This window comes from Phoca vitulina, unplaced genomic scaffold (genome assembly GCF_004348235.1).
Source record: "Phoca vitulina isolate PV1807 unplaced genomic scaffold, GSC_HSeal_1.0 scaffold2, whole genome shotgun sequence".
In the NCBI taxonomy this organism is placed as follows: Eukaryota; Metazoa; Chordata; class Mammalia; order Carnivora; family Phocidae; genus Phoca; species Phoca vitulina.
The window spans coordinates 77,226,288-77,246,116 of NW_022589705.1; the positions used below are offsets into that span (position 1 = coordinate 77,226,288).

General features: G+C 42.3%; 1 protein-coding gene across 1 annotated transcript in view; it reads left to right on the plus strand.

Moving 5' to 3' along the window:
- The first annotated feature begins 296 nt into the window (after window positions 1–296).
- Window positions 297–19,829, plus strand: part of SPOCD1 (SPOC domain containing 1) — a 66,126-nt gene continuing 46,593 nt past the window's right edge. The window contains exon 1 of the mRNA XM_032389233.1: window positions 297–1,791. The gene's annotated coding sequence lies outside the window, so the exon portion shown is untranslated. The remainder of the gene's footprint in view (window positions 1,792–19,829) is intronic.

The window sequence follows — 19,829 nt, forward strand, 5'->3', positions numbered from 1 at the left end:
AACTCTGAGCCTTGCCATTGGGACATGCGCTTCCAAAACCAATTCTTGGGCAGATCTTTTTTTTTTTTTTTTAATTTATTTATTTATTTGAGAGAGAGAGCATGAGCGGGAGGGGCAGAGGGAGAGGGAGAGAGAATCTTGAGCAGACTCCGTGCTGAGCATGGAGCCCAGTGCGGGGCTCGATCTCAGGATCCCGAGATCACAACCTAGGCTGAAACCAAGAGTCGGGTGCTTAACTGACTGTGCCACCCAGGGGCCCCATTTTTTAAAAGTAATCTCTACACCCAACATGGGTCTCGAACTCATGACCCCTGAGATCAGGAGTCGCAAGCCCTACCGACTGAGCCAGCCAGGCGCCCCGTAGGCAAATCGTTAAACAGATGAAATCTTTTGATTTTCACTTGAGTTGCATTCCTGGGAAATATTTTTTAAAAACCACACTTGTATGTAAAATGGAGTTAGATTCCAGGCTCAGATAACTTTACAGGTTTTTCATCTTCATAAATGTGCAGTGGGGCATTTGAAAGTGGGACATGGGACCATTCGTCACTGTGTGGGATGGTCCTACATATTTCTGGATGTATAAACCCCCAGCCCCCTCCTCTAAATGTCAGTATTCTGTAGTGGGTGTTTCCGCCCCCACTGAGAACCACTGAAGCTATTCCAACCATCTCCTTTTCCAGACCTCCTTACTGGGACTCAGAGAGGGAATTTAAAATAGGCACATATTCCTTTGACTGCTCCTTCACTGCGTCGCCATCTTCGGCCACGTGATCACTGTGGGAAGGCCCTTGTCGTAAGCAGGACTCCGCCCTGGCCACATTTAGGCACTTTATTCCTGTCCTTGCCTACACACCATCTTTCTCCCCTCTCGCTCTCCCTCCCTCTGCCCCAACACCCAAGCTGTCACCACTCCTGTGGGCTGCACCTCCCGCAGGGCGACCACTGGTCCCCTGCTTCTTCCCCTGCCCCATGACAACCTGTTCTTCTCATAGCAGCCGAAAAATCACATCAAGCCAGTCCTCTGCTTTAGCTGCTCCAGAGGCTTTCCAAGACACTGGGAATGAGTTGTGAATTCCTCTCCCGGCCCTGCAAGGCCCTCCGAGACCTGCCCTCATCCCTTTCCATTCTCCTAACTAAGCTCCAGCCACAGTGACTCACACACCTTGTCTCCAGGCTTTACACCTGCTCTGCCTTCTACGGGGACCTAACCTCTCTTCAGCCAGATCTTTGGGAGTTGACTTCTTATCCTTCATGTCTATTCAAATGTCACCTCCTTAGAGACCATCCTTGGCCAGCTTATCTGCAGTTAGTGTGCCCCATCACAATCTATGCCGTTGCTCTCATTTTTGTTCTTCAAAGTGCTTATCACGATTTGCAGTGCAGTGGGAGTGTCGTTTGCTTGTCTCCTCCCTGGACGATAAGCCACACGGAAGCAAAGACTTCAATTAGCGTCATTCTCCACAGGACCCTGGGACTGGGCCCGATGCCTGCAAGAGCTGCTCCATATTTTTCGAATAAATGAATTAAAGCCCACACACAACCTTGAATCCTTCCCCATGAATTTTGTAGCTTGACTCAGAGAGAAGTTCCTTCTTTTTTTGGATGCCTGGACCTTAACATATAAAGCTCAGAAAGTATTGGCAGCTGAAGGTTCTACCTTTTAGGCCAGAGAACTGGAAAGGAATCGCTGGGTGAGAAGATTAGAGAAAGAGAGAGAGGAATAATGTGGGCATATGGAGAACCAGAGACAAGAGACAAAGATGGAGAATGAGCATCTTTGCAGCAGTGGTAGGTGGCCACCAGATGTTCCTGGGGTCTAGCTGCTGACCTGTTGTGTCCCTCTCTCGTGTGTGTGTGTGTCTGTGTGTGTTTGTGTGTGCTCACGTGTATGTCCTGTTGGTTAAAAATCAATTTCATGGGGGTAAAATTTATATGAAACGAAACCCTGATTTTTAAGTATGCAAGTCAATGAGCTTTAACAGGGGTTCCTGGTCGGCTCAGTCAGTAGAGTACGCGACTCTTGATCTTGGGGTTATATGTTCAATCCCCATGTTGGGTATGGAGATGACCTAAAAATAAAATTCAAAACGGAACAAGACAAAAAACCAAATATACAGTCATGTAACTACCACCACAATCAAGATAGAGAACATTTCCTTCAAACCAAAAAGAATAACCTGTTTCTGGAGTTACACATGATACCCTGAGATTCTTTTTTTAAAAACAGCTTTGTTGAGGAATATTTGATATACGGTGAACGGCACATATTTAAAGTGTGTAATTTCGTAAGTTTTGAATATGTGTGCCTCCGTGAAACCCTCACCACAATCCCCATTTACCCCCAAAAGTTTCCTCTTTGTAATCCCTCCCTCCCAGTCCTCTGTGGTCCTATCCCTGAGCAACCACTCGTCTGCTTTCTGTCACTGTAGATTAGCCTGCATTTTCTAGAGATTTATATAAATGAAATTATGCAGTGTGCATTCTTTTCTGTCTGGCTTTTTTTCTCTCAGTGTAATTATTTTTAGATTCATCCATGTTGTGGCAAGTATCAATAGTTCATTTTTTTTACTGCTAAGTAGTATTCTGTTGGATGGATGTGCCATGATTGGTTTATCTATGTATTGATGGGCATTCAGGTTGTGTCCCATTTGGGATTATTACAAATAAAGCTGCTGTGAACATTCCTGGACAAGTCTTTATATCTTTGTATCTCGCTGCTTGTGCTTTCTCCCTCTCTTTCCCTGTCAAATAAATAAATAAATAAATAATTTTTTAAAAAAGATTTTGTTTATTTGACAGAGAGAGACACAGCGAGAGAAGGAACACAAGCAGGGGGAGTGGGAGAGGGAGAAGAAGGCCTCCCCCCAAGCAGGGAGCCCGATGTGGGGCTCGATCCCAGGACCCTGGGATCATGACCTGAGCCAAAGGCAGACGCTTAATGACTGAGCCACCCAGGCGCCCCAATAAATAAAATCTTTAAAAAAAAAAAAGCCCTTCTCTTACCCATGTCCCTAGCCACTGAATTCCTGTCCCCAGAGGCTACCACAATTCTCCACCCCAGTCCCTTGTATGTTCTTCCAGAGATCTGCACATACGAAGATTTGCATATACAAGCACGTATGTGTATATATTTTGTGTGTGTGCATAGCACTTTTTACACAAGTGCTAGCAGGCTAAACACACTCTGGTACACTTTGATTTTTCTTCTTTACATATCTCAGGGTTTAGTCCACAGTACAGTGGAAAGAGCCTGCTTATTCTTTTTTAATATTTACATAAAATTCCGTTACACTTATTCAACCAGTTGAGGCAGCATTTGACCACTGGTTTTGGTAGGACAATGGGATGACATGGAGAATAATTTTAGTTTGCACAGTAAGTAACAACAGAATTGCAGGTGGAGTCTCTTGGCTCTCTGAACTGTAATATAATCTCAGTGAAGGCAGAGTGAAGGGAAGGTAGCATTTCTAAGCACTTGATACGCTGAAGGATTCATAAAATAGTGGTTCTTAACTTTGGTGTCTTTAAGAATTACCAGGGGAGCTAATTAAAAGTGAGGCTAAGCAGGCTCCCTCCTCCTCCACCGCCCCAGAAATTCTGGTTCATTGGAGCCAGCGGTGAGGGGGAGCACAGAATTCTAACACAAGTGGTCCTCAGACTAAACTTTGAGGAAAACCATGCTGTGCAAAGGGAATAGAGCTTTCCACTGAAGGAGTAACTGAATAGTTCATGAATTCAAATCATTAAAATAATTTCATTCCCATATTTTTAAACCTGAAAGGAATTTCTGAACAAGTAAATGGTCTTCTCAAACAGTTCAGAAGGTTATGTAGTCTCCTCACACCTGCGTACGTCCCAGCTCCCTCTCTCTCTGGAGACAACGGTTTCCTGTCAGTCATTACCTTTGAAGAGACCTGAGGTCCCTACCGCACTGCAGGGAGCACCATTGTGGCTGAGGAAGTAGGCCTTGTCCCTAGCTAGAGGCAGTGCGAGGGCCCGGGAAGGGCCACAAACTTGGGTTGGGAAGCCCTGGGTCAAGTGTCTACTTAAATGTCAGCGACTCTCTGTGGGCCAGGCACCGGGCTCAGGATTTTCCAAGCATTATCTCAGTGAGTCTTACACCAACCCATTTTACAGAGCGCAAAACCGAGGCTGAGAGGGGGTTAGTAATGTGCCTGGAGGCTGGCGGGGGGGGGGAGGGTGTCACGTGGCCAAGTTGATGGAACTGGGATTTTGAATTCAAAGCTAAAGCTATTGCTCTTAAAACTCTGTTTAAGTGCCCTTAACCATTTAGTCACTGGGCAATTTTGGGAAAACTCTTAACCACTCTCAGGTTCTTGGGAGTCCATGACACTTTATGGAAACCGCTCATTCCTTGTCTTTCTTTCCCACTGCGGGAGCTCTGCGAGGACATGGCCCTGTCAATGCAGATGAGAAAATCACTTTTTCTAAATATCTACATATCAATAAAATCAAAATATCCATAATTAAATCACCAGAAAAACAGCCTTCTTGACCTTGCTCTGATCTTGTCTGCCTACATTTTATATACACACATATATTATAGATACATAATATGTAGTATTATATAGTCGGCTTAATATATAACATATATATATTATGTATATATATATATATATAATATAGGCAGGCAAGATCATTATATGTATGCATGCACTAAATATATAAAAATAGTGTATATGCAATTATATATATGTACCATACATATATAATATATATAATTATTATATATTATTAGTTGATTCGGGGAGTGAAATGCAGGTGTAAATGGCCATGCCACTTCTAAGCTGAGTCACGCTAAGGGTTAGCTTGTGGGCTGCCATCTTTCTCTTTTCGTTCTGTCATGAATCCAGCAATGGTCCTGAGAGGGGCTGTTCTATTAGCCCTGGCGTGAAGGTCATTTGGAGGATGGACAAGCTGACCTAGCATGAGTGAGAAATAAATATTTGTCAAAGAAGAAAAATTGTCTCTGAGATTTTGGGGCATTTGTTACTTATAGCATAACCTAGCCCATCCTGATATGGTAGCCTTGGACATGCTACTTTGACCTCTCTGAGCCTGACTATCCTTTTCTATAAAATGGGAATAACTGTGACTTACTTCACTCACAGGGCTGTTTTAAGGATTTATATAATGCAATGGATTTCAAGCACTTAGCCTAATTCTGGGAGCTCAGCGACTGCTTGTTAAATGTTAGCCGAATCTCAACCTAATCAGCAATTGGAGAGAAGCCAGACAGAGACTGATGGATGGTGACTTTTATTTAAAATCTGGTAAGACAGGGGCGCCTGGGTGGCTCAGTTGGTTAAGCGTCCGACTCTTGATCTCGGCTCAGGTCATGATCTCAGGGTCGTGGGGGTTCGTGGGATCGAGCCCCGTGTTGGCTCTGCACTGGGCGTGGAGCCTGCCTAAGATTCTCTCTCCCTCTCTCTCTGCCTCCCCCCACAATAAATAAATAAAATAAAATCTTGTAAAACACGGCTGTCCATAACAGCAGTATTCACAGTAGTCAAAATGTGGAAACAACCCCTATGTCCACCAACAGATAGATGGATAAACAAAGTGCACAGACATGCAGTGGAATATTATCCAGCCTTTAAAAAGCAGGGAATTGTGACCCATTATGCTACGTGAAATAAGCCAGACACGAAAGGACAAAGAATGTACGTGTCTACTTATATGAGCACCCAGAGCAGTCAAATTCATGGAGACAAAAAGTAGACTGGGGGCTGCAGGGGCTGAAGGGAGGGGGGAAAGGGGAGTTAGTATTTAGTGGGGACAGTTTCAGTTTGAGAAAATGACAGAGTTCTGGACACGGGTGGCAGTGTTGATTGTACAACAATGCGAAGATGCTTAATGTCACGGAACTGTACATTTTAAAATGGCTAAAATGGTAAATTTTATGTTATGTATATTTTATCACAATTAAAAAAAAAAGCTTTATCAAGCTTCCCTTTCATTTGGAAAACCCAAAAACCTCATTCGTTTTTTGCTCTGCTTTATGTCGAGTCCACCTCACTTGGAGCTCTTGTTCTGGACCACACGTTTTTATCTTTTCCTTTGTTATTATTTTTGTTTCATATATCACAAATAGTAATTATTTAAAAGATTAAAATACAGATAAGCAGGGGCGCCTGGGTGGCTCAGTTGGTTAAGCGTCTGACTCCTGATTTCGGCTCAGGTCATGATCTCAGGGTTGTGGGATCAAGCCCCGTGTTGGGCTCTGTGTGGGGTGTGAAGCCTGCTTAGGATTCTCTTCCTCTCCTTCTCCTTCTGCCCCTTGCACCTTGCTCATTCTCTAAAAAAATAAAAAATAAAAATAAATAATAAAATAAAATACAGATAAACAGAAAGAAAAAAAAACCTCTACTCATGTACTCACCCTGCAGTGATAACCAGTGTTAATGGCTTGGTATATCTCATTCCAAACATCTTTCTAAGTACTTATACATAGAATTCCACATACGTGTATATACAGTCATCCAAAGTTGGGTTTAAACATAAAATCAGGTCAGTGTATATATACCGAGATGTAACCTGCTTTTTTGCTCTACTAAATAATAAATACAGATCTTTCTTGACGTAAGATGGGGTTACATCCCCAGGGTGCCTGGCTGGCTCAGTTGGTGGAGCATGTGACTCTTGATCTCAGGGTTGTGGGTTTGAGCCCCACGCTGGGTGTAGAGATTACATACAAATAAAATCTTTTTTTAAAAAAAGATGGGGTTACATCCCCCAAATCCTGTTGTAAGTTGAAAATACTGTTAATTTGAAAACACATTGAATACACCTAACCTACAGAACATCATAGCTTAGCTTAGTCTTACACCTTACACGTGCTCAGAACACATACTTCGCCTACAATCTGGCAAAATCATCTGACCCAAATGTCATTTATTGAACAGTGTGCTGAAAGTGAAAAAGCAGAATGGTTGTATGGGTGCAGAATGGTTGTAAAGGTACTGGTCGTTTACCCTCCTGATTGTGGTGGCTGACAGGGATCTGTGGCTGCCCGGCATCACAAGAAAGTACGGTACTGCATATCGGCTAGCCCAGGAAAAGATCAAAATTTAAAATTGTGAAATATACTTTCTGCTGAACGCACATCTCTTTCCCATTATCGTAAAGTCGGGAAGCAGCTATACATGAATAGTTTTCCACACTAACACGCATAGATCTGCATCATAATTTTTAATGGCTGCACAGAATCTCACTGTATGTTTGCATGTAACATCTTTATTTAACCAATATCCCTCCGATAGACATTTGGTTGTTTCCATTCTCTTTTGTTATTATATTTTTTTTTTTTTAAAGATTTTATTTATTTATTTGAGAGAGAGAGAATGAGAGAGAGAGCACATGAGAGGGGGAGGGTCAGAGGGAGAAGCAGACTCCCTGCCGAGCAGGGAGCCCGACGTGGGACTCGATCCAGGGACTCCAGGATCATGACCTGAGCCGAAGGCAGTCGCTTAACCAACTGAGCCACCCAGGCGCCCTCTCTTTTGTTATTATAAACAAACTTGTGGCGGGACACCTGGGTGGCTCAGTCAGTTAAACATCTTCCTTCGGCTCAGGTCATGATCCCAGGGTCCTGGGATCGAGTCCCGTGTTGGGCTCCTTGCTCGGTGGGGAGCCTGCTTCTCCCTCTCCTGCTCCCCCTGCTTGTGCTCTCTCTCTGTCAAATAAATAAAATCTTAAAAAAAAAAAAAAACAAGCTTGTGGCAAATATAATAATTATGTACAATTTATTGATTACTTTTTATGTACCAGAGATACTTGCCATGCACATTATAAGCATTATTTAAGCTAATCCTCACAAGAATCCTATAAGGTAATACAGTTATAATCCCTGTCTCATAGGTGAGCAAACTGCAGTTCAGAGATGTTAAGCCATCTATCTACATCATCCAGCAAGGGACAAAACTGGGATTAGAATGGAGCTCTGCTCCTTCTACAGCCCACCCTCTTTCCTCTCAGTCGTGCTGTGTCCTGACTACTGAAATAGGGTTCCTTAAATTCCCTTTCTTGCAGCCACAGGATGGAAGGGGTTTGTGGGCAAGGAGCCTGGAAGGTCCCTCATCTAGCTCTTCTGAAACAGAAACGGAGCTCCAAAAGTCCTGGATCCATTTCCCCTTAAGAAGGTGTATGTACTTGCCAACAAAGATACCCAGTCTTCCCTGGGTACTGTCCAGAAAGTCTCTGATCTGGGCCACCCCTGTCAGCGAGCAGGCCCAGGACTGCCTAAATCCTTGTGCTCTTGAGAAGCAAGATTTGCCTGTTGTCCTCTCTGCCCCAAGAGAAGCACCCTGGGTGCTCCAGGTTTTCTCACCAGCTGAGGCCTCCAGGCTGTCCAGCCCAACCCTAAGTCTTGCCTTTCCCTGTCAAACGGAGAGGATCCTCCCATGGGTCCAGGTCCATGGCTTCCTTGGGAACAGCATCCACTAAGGGACGGCTCTTGTGTCCAATAGCCACTTGGGTCCAGTAGCCTCTCTCTAATGCAGGACCCGCTTCCTCCAGAAGCAGACCCTGAGACATGGATTTAAGTGTACACAGTTTTTCAGGAAGGGCAGGAAACCCCAGCGGGGTGGGGTGGGGAAATGACCCAGGGAAGAGAAGGCTGCCAATGAAGGGTATGTTATCACCAGCTACTACTCTGGGCAACCGGGGCTAAAGCCCGTGGGAAGACTCTGGAGAATGTCATAGGGTGATCTCACCAGAGGGGTGAGGGAGCTGGGGTATTTATATACCTCCCCTGTCAGTCACTCTCAGGACAGAGAGGTCTTTTGCAGCTTTCAGAAAAGCCTTCAGGTAATGAGAGGCAGAAAGAAGTTCGCTGGAGCAGACTGAGGTGATCAGACTGAGAGGTGAGGGTGGGAGAATCAGCAGTGTCTGCTACATCCTGATACCAATATTCCCAGGACCAGGCTTCTGCTGGGAACTAAATCTTCCCACACCATATCACCTTCCCACCCAGTCCCCAGATACAGCTGGAGACAGCATTTTCACCATCCACGAGGAAGTCCACATGTATTCAAATCTTATGTATCATTATTAATAGTTTGTTCACTTCTTCTATCAATTAGGAGAGGTCTATTGTTTTGTCTTGTTCTTTTTTTCTCCCTTCCATCAGTTTGGAAGAAATACTTTCTTTTCTGGGGCACCTGGGTGGCTCAGTCAGTTAAGCGGTTGCCTTCGGCTCAGGTCATGATCCCAGAGTCCTGGGATCGAGCCCCGCATGGGGCTGAAGAGTGGGGGGGTCTGCTTCTCCCTCTGTCCTTCATCCCTCTCTCACTCTCTCTCTCAAATAAATAAATAAGATCTTAAAAAAAACCAAAGAAATACTTTCTGTTCCTCTTCTTTTAGTAGTTACCCTCGTAATTTCACCTTGCTATCTGACTTACCAAAGTCTAAAATTAATCAATGTCTTTTCTCCCCATGAACTTTGTAACAACTTAAAACACCCTAACTCCAATAACTAGCCTCCAACTTGTATGCCATTGTTGCATTTTTTTTCACAATCTTATTTTTCTTTCTAACCCCCAGAAGACATTTTCATTATGGTTTTATGTAAGTCGATGAATAACATGAATTATTTAGAAGCATAATTCTTAATTTCCAAATACATAGGGGTTTTCCGGTTACCTTTTCTTTATTAATTTCTAACATAAATTCACTGTGGCCTGAAAACATATTCTATATCATTTCAATACTTTGACACTTGTTCAGACTTGCTTAATGGCCCAGGATATAGTTAATTTCTGTAAATGTTCCACATGTCCTGAAAAAGAACATGAATTCTACAGTTTGTTGGATACTGGGTTCTACAGATGTCTGCTAGGTCAGGCTTGTTAATCATTAAATCTTCGCCATTCTTACTGTTTTTTGTCTGCTTGTCCTAGCGATCACTGAAAGGGATATGTTGAAATCTCCTGCTATGATGGTTGATGTGTCTGTTTTTCCTTCTGCCATTTTTTGGCTTTATACCTTTTAAAAGCATGTTATTAGGTACATATGAATTCAGAATTGTTATATATTCTTTTTTTTTTAAAGATTTTATTTATTTATTCGACAGATAGAGAGAGAGCATAGTAGGCAGAGTGGCAGGCAGAGGGAGAGGGAGAAGCAGGCTCTCTGCCGAGCAGGGAGTGGATGCGGGACTCGATTCCAGGACCCCAGGATCATGACCTGAGCTGAAGGCAGCTGCTTAACCGACTGAGCCACCCAGGCACCCCCAGAATTGTTACATATTCTTAAATGAAATTTTTATCATTATGAAATGACTCCCATGCCCCATTGTGAAATGTTTTTGGCTTTAAAGTGTATTTTTTTCTGTAACTAGCCTAGCTATGTCAGCTTTCTTTTGTTTAGTATTTGCATAACATGCTTTTTCTACCTTCTCGCTTTCAATCTTTTTTTGTATATTTATAGTTTAAATGTATCTCCTGTAGACAAGAAATATATAATTGGACTTTTATTGTCCAATCTGGCAATCTTTGCCTTTTGACTGAGATATTTAGTTTTGAAACTTCAAGGTACTATTTATATTATTAACATTATTACTGTTATTACTATACACATTCAATATTCATTTAGACTTTCTGCTCAAGATCATTTTCTACCTGGCTGAGATAAAATACTTAGAGTGTCTTTAGAGTGTTTAGATCTGCTCGTGGCACACTGTTTTAGTTTTTCTCTGTCTGAAAATGTCACTTTATGGTTGTTTTTCTTCTGCATGTCTAATATGATGAAAAAAATTGTCAATTCAGAACTCATCCATCAAAAATATCCTTCAAGAATGAAGACAAAATAAAGACCTATCATCATCCACTGAACTCTTAGTTCTTCCTACTCCAGACCTCCTGTTCCCTAGCAACCCCCAAATTTGGACAGGGAGCACCAAAATATTGGAGTTATCTGAGATTCATCTTCTTTTTCCTTCATCTCATATCCTGTTCTTTGTTAAGTCTTATGAACTTCAATCTAACCACTTCTTACTTCCTGCACTTCTACTAATTTAGCTCAAACCACCAGCGTCTTCCCCCACCCCCAAGTGTAGCAATAGCTTCCTAATTGGGCCCTCTGCTTCCTCTCTTACCACCCACATGATGTTGACACAATATCCTTTTATAATGCAAAGGAGATATTGTTATTTCCCTGCTCAGAACATTCCAATGTCTGCCCATCATACTTAGAGTAAAATGCAAACTCCATACATAGTGTACTTGCTGTGGCTTCTATCTATGTCTCTAACTTCATTCCACACCATGCTGCCCCTGTTCACTGAGCCCTGGAAGCTGCACTGGGATCCTGCTGCTCCATCTCAGGGCCCTTCCTCTTGCTTCTGCTGGAGTGCTCCCCCTAGACCGAGCCTGGCTCCCTCCCTCACTTCACTCCCACCTCTGCTCAAACGTTAATTAATCAGCAAGGGCTTCCCCCAATGCCTTTTCTAAAATAAAGTCCTATCACTCTACTCCCTTCTCTGCTTTAGTGTTCTTCATAGCAACTGTTAACTACCTGACATCATTTCATATGTACTGGAGTACAAAGTCCACGAGGACAAGAACTTTATTTTATTCACTTTATTCATCCCTAGTGTCTCAAACCATCCCTGGCACAGAGGAGGTTCTCCAGAAATACCTGCTGAATGGATGGATCTGCATCGTTGTCAATTTTACAATGAGATGAGCATTAAAAGATTTTAATGTAAATGTAGCCCAGATATCTAACGTCATCAGCTTGTTACTACAAAGTTGGGTTTAATTGCCTGGTTGCCTTTTCATTCTCAACTTATAACAACTTAACACCCATCCACATGATGGCAAATCCTCAGTCTCTCCTCCAAGGGACCCTCCAGTTATTTCTGGGGGTCCCCAAAGAAGGGCTCCTAGGAGTGGCAGGCTAGAGGTCGCATGTGCAGGCTCCTAAGAGCTGATTGTTAAATATTCAGGAATTCTGTGAGCTGGTTGTTATACCATGGTAGCTGGAAATTGGCCACACCCATGGAAATCAGTGAATGCTACAGATCAGAATGGTTTTTTAAATAAAAAAAAAAAATTAGAGCCAGCTTACCAGTACAAGGATCCCCAAACTAATAAGTAAACTACTGCTTCCAGATGGCATTAACTCCTCTCCCGCTGAGGCCCCACTGTGAGGGCTCTTGGAGAATGCTGCCCACCGCCACCGCCCATCCTGCGAAGGCCAATGTCCCTGCAAGGCTGCAATGTCATATACTGTCTGGGAGCCAAGGGTGAAGTTAAGGGCTGCCCACCCAGTAGATGCAGACATGGAGTGGAACCTTGAAGATATAGGGCTTCTCCAAAACTTCCCTGTGCTTCTCCTCTAATCAGCTGACTTTCAAAGCTCTTAGGCCTTTTTTCCCCCTTTTTAATCAAGGCTCCATAGTGGTGGTGCCAAAGTGTGGCTTGGTGACTTTATCCCCCATGTGGAAGACTCTGGTGGTGCATTTTCTATATGCATTCTCTCTTCTTTCTTGTTGTGACTTAGTGGTATGGGAGTAGCAGAATGGCAGAGTGGGAGACATGAGAAGCCACCATAAGGGCACTGGAGCCAAAAGAAAATACCCTGACTCAGTTAAGCCTTGGTTAACTCTCTTACCTGCTGCTTAAACCAGTTCCCAACTGAAACACTTCTCTGTAATATCCATCAGCTCCTCCAAGCCGGTTAAGCAAAAACACATATTTTTAGGGCGCCTGGGTGGCTCAGTCCATTAAGTGTCCAACTCTTGATCTCAGCTCAGGTTTTGATCTCAGGGTCATGAGTTCAAGCCCTGCATAGGGCTCCATGTGGGGTGTGGAGCCTACTTAAAAAAAAAAAAAAGCCAAAAACCCCACATATTTTCTATGCAAACATAACATCCAAACAAGATCCCTCTGCTTTTTATTGTTTGATGGGAATGCTATTGATTTTTGTGTATCGATTTTGTAATTGGCCACATTCTTGGACTCACTTAATATGGATTTTGGGGAGGTTTCCAGATATATAATCATATTAGCTTTAACTAATGATTCTTTCTAATATTTATACTTTTTTATGTGTTTCCCTAATTAAATCAGCTAGAACGTTCAGAACTGTTAATTATGCATAGTGGTAAGGATCCTTGATTATTCTTTACTTAATGAAACTATTTCTAGGGTTTCTTTGTGAGCATGATGCTTAAAGTTAGAGACCTTTGAAAACAATAATCATAAGAAAATATCACTTTTATTTTACTAAGATTTGTAAAACTTAGTTATAGATATTAAATTGATGAAATGCAATTTTGTTATCTTTTAACAATATTGTATGACTTTCCTTTTCTACTTATTAATAAGATAAATTATATTAATAGATTTTCTCATATTGATCTATCTTTTTATTTCTGTAAAGACTACCACTTGGTCATGGTATATTTTTCTTTTAAATGATTATTATTGTCTATTTTCTACAATAAATTATATTAATAGATTTATTAATATTGAACTATTTTAACATTCCTATAATAAATACCACTTGTTCATGGCATATTTCTCTCCTAATACACTATTAGTTTCTCTTTGCTAATATTTTTTTAAAGTGTATGAACTCAGGCTATAAACCCAGTTGTATAAGAAATATCACGTTTCTCATTCTGCCACGGATTTTATTCAGGAGTTTTACATCAATATGAATGAGCAAGGCTGGTCTATTCTTTTCCTTTTCTGCACTATCCTTGAGTTTGGGGCGCAGGGTCTTCCTAAAGAAAACCAGAAATATTTCCTTCTTTATCCAACAGTTGTCCCTGTTGCTTGATGTAACTGCCCAATGTGTAGGCTGCATTTTTCCCATGTTATACCTGAGGAGACTGAGATCTGCTAGGACTGCCCTTGTTAAACCTGGTATCAAGGTCTCTGGGAAGCAAACTCTGTCAATGAAAGGCAGTGTAGAATTGTGGTTGAGTTTGGGCTCTAGGGTTAGACTAACCAGCTAAGTGACCCTGGGCACCCACCCCCACCCAGAGTTCTTATGAGAGTTTTATTTAACAAGCTGATTGTGTCTGGAAGAGAGAATGATGCCTGGCACCCAGCAGACACTAAGTAGACAGGAGTTGAAAAACAGAACAGAACAAAACAAAACCCAAAGGCTACTTGGTGAACCAGGATTCAGGTCAAAGGAGAAGGACGGTCCTGAGGGTGGCTCCTTCCAAGCTGAGGAAAAGCCTCAGAAATTATCTCTGCCTAGAGCAGCACCCCCTTCCTAGCACCCCCACCCCACGTGCCTTCCAGATTTCACACCTCTTGCCAGGACAGAGCTGCAGGGACCTTCTCAAGAGTCAGCTAGTTGCCTGGACACCTTGAATTCTCCTAAACCAAGGCCCCACGTGGTCCCTCTGGCCTAGAATTGTGTCAGAAGGAAGACTGTTCAGTGACCAAAATGAAAAGCAATTCACAGTTTCCGTGACATATCCCGAGCAGAGTAAAAGGGAGTTCAGTGAAGAGCACTCCCATCTGAAGCTGCCTTCTTTTCCTCTCACGTGTCTCACCCACACCTCCCGGTTGCCTTGAAGATCCAGCCCTTCACTCTCAATTCCCACCCAAGCTGGGTGACCATATCCTCTCTCTGTCCAGTCCCTCCTACCCCCTACCCTCCCCAATATGAGGGTCCCCAGCAAGGTAGCTTGTTTTGGGCTCTGATTGTTTCTCCCATAAGAAGCAGATGTCTCTGGAAATTGTTGATGCTGCTCTTTGGTGCCCTTGAGGATGATTTTTGTCTGTAGAGAAGACTATTAAGAAGGTTTATTTTTGGTTTTAAAAATGGAGTCAATTTTGGGGCACCTGGGTGGCTCAGTCGTTAAGCATCTCCCTTCGGCTCAGGTCATGATCCCAGGCTCCTGGGATCGAGCCCCACATCGGGCTCCCTGCTCAGCGGGAAGCCTGCTTCTCCCTCTCCCACTCCCCCTGCTTGTGTTCTCTCTCTGTCTCTCTCTCTGTCAAATAAATAAATAAAATATTTTTAAAAATTGTAAAAAAAAAAAATGGAGTCAATTTATTAAAATTACAAATCCAAAAACCTTAGTTCTTCTCAGATTTTTATGTTCAACTCACAAATCTTATTATTCTATTTATAAGCCTAATTCATCTTCAGAATAATTTTTAAGGAGACTTTAAATGTTTGGTCCCATTTACAAACTCAAACACCTTCACACTGTAAAACCGTGCTGATAAATTTAAATGTATTTGATTTCTTTTTAAGTATTTAAATTTTCTCACTTAACAAACAATCTTTCTAGGTACAAAATAATTCTTATCAATCTAGGAAATTAAACTAATAAATATGGTGAGCCCAGACTCACTTAGATGTTCCAATATTGTGCATTACTTTTTTTTATTTTTTTATTTTTTTTTAAAGATTTTATTTATTTATTTGACAGAGAGAGACACAGTGAGAGAGGGAACACAAGCAGGGGAAGTGAGAGAGGGCGAAGCAGGCTTCCCGCGGAGCAGGGAGCCCGATGCGGGGCTCGATCCCAGGACCCCGGAATCACGACCTGAGCCGAAGGCAGACGCTTAACGACTGAGCCACCCAGGCGCCCCTTGTGCATTACTTTAGTAAGATTTCAACTTGCAATCATAAATCTTAAGGTTGTCACTCGGCCAATAAGTGGTGGAGCTGGGATTTGAACCGAGAATCCATGTGCTTAATCTCTACTCTAGACTGCCTCTTTGTAGCTTAAAACATGGGAACCTTCATGGGAACTACTCTTTGGATTTCAGGTACTCAGATTATCTAATTCTCTTTCTTCAAAGAAGGCTGCACTCCCACCCAGGTTGGGGATGGATTTTGCATTTCTTTATCTCTTAAGCTATGTAAACATGGTTTTCCATTTTACAGTAAAGACCTTTGAACTGGATGGGAACTTAAATTCTGTCATGTTTTGGGGTGCCTGGGTGGCTCAGTTGGTTAGGCTCAGGTCATGATCCCGGGGTCCTGGCATTGAGCCTCCTGCGGGGCTCTTTGCTCAGCGGGAAGTCTGCTTCTTCCTCTCCCCCTTCCCATCCCTCACCCCTCCCTGCCACTCCCCCCTCCTCGTGTGCTCTCTCTTTCAAATAAATAAATAAAATCTTAAAAAAAAATTCTGTCATGTTTTACGGGAACACAAGCTCCACGAGGACAGGTGTTCTTAGATACTCTGTCTTTTGTTTACTGATTCAGAGCAGAGCCTGGAGCCAGGTTGTGCCCCATAGATATTTGTTAAATGCTGAGTGAATAATATCTGGGATAATATCTAGTTCAATTTTAGCTACATCACATGGTTTGTCTGGCTCGAGGTCATGATTCATTACACCGTTGTCCAGTTTATTACCTGCTCTCCTTGGCTCCTCCCTATTTCATTGTCTGAAAGCGCTAGCCGGCTACAGTGGACTGTTGTACTGGCTTAGGGTCTCTTGGGTAACTGCTCCCATGCGAGCCGGGTGGAGCTGTCGGTCATGGTCATGGTGTCCCAACACCACAGCCATGGAGTTGGGGAGCGTGACCCAGCCTAGGCCGGTCCTGTGACTGATCCACGCTGTGACTCAAGCCGGGCAATCAGACAGGAGGTTTTATTAGGGTTGTTATTATTACAATAATAATTAACAGGACAGCTGGTACTCTTTCTTGTTTCACAAGGGGATGAGGTGTAGGCTGTCCGAGAGGTGGCTTCTGAGGTTGCCCGTGGCTCTCTCTCTGGTCACAAAGAGACTGTGTAGCACGAGGGTGTGGAGCCAACGTCGGAATAAAGGTAGAGAGTTGAAAGGGTGGGAGAGAGGAAGTCAGGGAGGGAGAGAGACCTTTTCTTTTTTTTTTTTTTAAAAGAATCTTTTTTTTTTATTAAAGATTTATTTATTTATTTATTTATTTGACAGAGAGAGACACAGCGAGAGAGGGAACACAAGCGGGGGGAGTGGGAGAGGGAGAAGCAGACTCCCCGCTGAGCAGGGAGCCCGATGCGGGGCTCGATCCCAGGACCCTGGGATCATGACCTGAGCAGAAGGCAGATGCTTAACGACTGAGCCACCCAGGCACCCCGAGAGACCTTTTCTTTGTTATTTGTCTGTTCAGCTCTTCTACTTCTTGAGTCAATTTTGGTAATTTATATTTTGATAGAGTGTCATCCTCCTTCAGATGTGTTGCCATAATGTTATCTTTAAATCCCCTTAGCCCTGTCGGCCCCACAGTTGTACCTCCTTTCCCATGATCTGTATCTGTTTGGAAAAGCACTATGCCTTCTGTTCTTTATTAGGCTTGCTAGCGGTTCTGTACTTTACAGAATATTTTCTTTTCTTTTTTTTTTAATTTTATTATGTTATGTTAGTTACCATACAATACATCATTAGTTTTTGATGTGGTAGAATATTTTCAAAGAAGCAGGTTTTCTTTATCCTTTCCGCTGCTTTTTATTTCTTTCTCTTCTACTTCATTAATTTATCTTTTTATGAATTTTCTTCTGCTTTTCTTTTTTTTATAACTTATGGGTTTTTTTTTAGATTTTATTCATTTATTTGACAGAGAGAGACATAGTGAGAGAGGGAACACAAGCAGGGGGAGTGGGAGAGGGAGAAGCAGTCTCCTGCCAAGCAGGGAGCCCGATGTGGGGCTCGATCCCAGGGTGGGATCATGACCTGAGCCAAAGGCAGATGCTTAACAACTGAGCCACCCAGGCGCCCCCTTCTGCTTTTCTTTATCTTGTTCTTTTTCCAGGTCTTAAGCTGCATATTGAGTTTAGTCGTTTTCAGCGTATTTTAACAACAAAGAAATTGCAAATGAGAAATTATCTTCTGAATGAAGATCACTGTGCTCCATAGATTTTGATATAAATTTCCCTTAATTTGATTATTGTGATTTCTGTTTTTGTTTCCTCTTTACTTAGGTATTTTCCTCCACCCACTTTTCCTGATGAATTCCTACCTGTTCATCAGATTTCAGCTTAGACGTTATTCCTCAGGGAAGGCTGCCTGACCACCCTCCCCCGCCCCCCATCAAGTTAGGGCTTCTGGTTGTAAACTCTTATAGAGTTAATACTTCTCCTTCTGATACACATTGTGGACGATTCTTTGTGTGATTACCTGTTCCTTCTTGCTTCCTTACCAGACCGCAAGCTCCTGAGCTCGGGGACTGTGTTGATCTTTGTCACTGTTTCGATATATGCTTATTGAATGAATGACTGAAAAATAGTTATTAGGGAGAATGTGAAATAGTACAACTCTTTGGGAGGTGACCTTGGCGATACCTAAAAAAAAAAAAAATTCCTTGATGACTTACGCATTTACCCTTTGGCCCAATGATCCCACTTCCAGGATTCTAGCCTAATGATACACTGAGGAAAATGTTAAAATGATTTATGCACAAGGTTATTCATTGTGGCATAATTTGAGATAACAAAAGATTGGAAACAATCCAAATGTCTATCATTAGGGAGACTGGCTGAGTAAAGCTGTGATACATGCACACCAAGGAACCAAAGGATACTATCCAGCTGTAACAAGGATTGTGGAAGATGCATTGCAATGGGACAATCTCCAGGATATACTGCTAGGTGAAAAACACGAGGTGTGGAACTGAATATCCAGCATGCTATCTTTCATGTAACAATGGGGGTGGGAAGGGGTATAAATATGTATACAAACTGTTTATATTTGCAAAGAGAAACACTGGAAGAATAAACCAAAAAAACCTTAAAACCACCCAATGACAATAAAAATGATTACTTATGGAGGAAAGAACATGGCGAAGGGACAGCAATGGAAGTGAAATTTTCTAAATGCATATTGCTATGTGGTTTTGGTTTTGGAATCAGATAAATACTGCACACATTCAAAAAAATAATATTAAATCAAGGGGCGCCTGCGTGGCTCAGTTGGGAGTGTCTGACTCTTGGTTTTGGCTCGGGTCATGATCTCGGGGTCATGGGATCGAGACCGGCATCAGGCTCCATGCTCAGCACAGAGTCTGCTCGGGATTCTCTCCATCTCCCTCTGCCCTTCATCCTACTTTCTCTCTCTCAAATAAAATGAATAAATAAAATCTTTTAAAAAAAGGAAAAAATATTAAATCTAAAGGAAAGGAGAAAAAAAACGATGTCTAAAATTTGAAAACAATCTGAAATGAAGGACCTTAAATGTGTATCAGATTGGTGATATAACCACTCAGTGGAAATAATTACCTGAAGTGGCTCCACAACACAATATATTGATGGTAGGTGCTTAAAAAAATATTTTGTTTTTAAAGATTTTCTTTATTTATTTGACAGAGAGAGAGCACAAGCAGGGTGAGCGGCAGGTAGAGGGAGAGGGAGAAGCAGGCTCCCCGCTGAGCAGGGAGCCCGATGCGGGGCTCTATCCCAGGACCCTGGGATCATGACCTGAGCTGAAAGCAGACGCCCAACCGACTGAGCCACCCAGGCACCCCAAAAAATATTTACTAAGGACAAAATGAGCTGCAAAGAAATTTTAAAATTGTATTTAGAAGTTTCACTGTTAGTACAAATATTGGTGTTGTTTTTTGAAACTCTTTTATATAAATCATAACATAATGCAAATAAGTAATTATGTTAATACTAGAATCCAAGATCTTCAGTGTAAAAGAAAAGAGATTTGAGGATAAAACCAAAGAAGTTAAGTAAAAACCTTGAAATGTGACATTTGAGTTGGAAATATTAGCAGAAACTCATAATTCTTTCATTTTTCTGTTCAAAAGTTATGTATTATTTTTTAAAAGATTTTATTTATTTATTTGACAGAGAGAGACACAGTAAGAGAGAGGGAACACAAGCAGGGGGAAGGGAGAGGTAG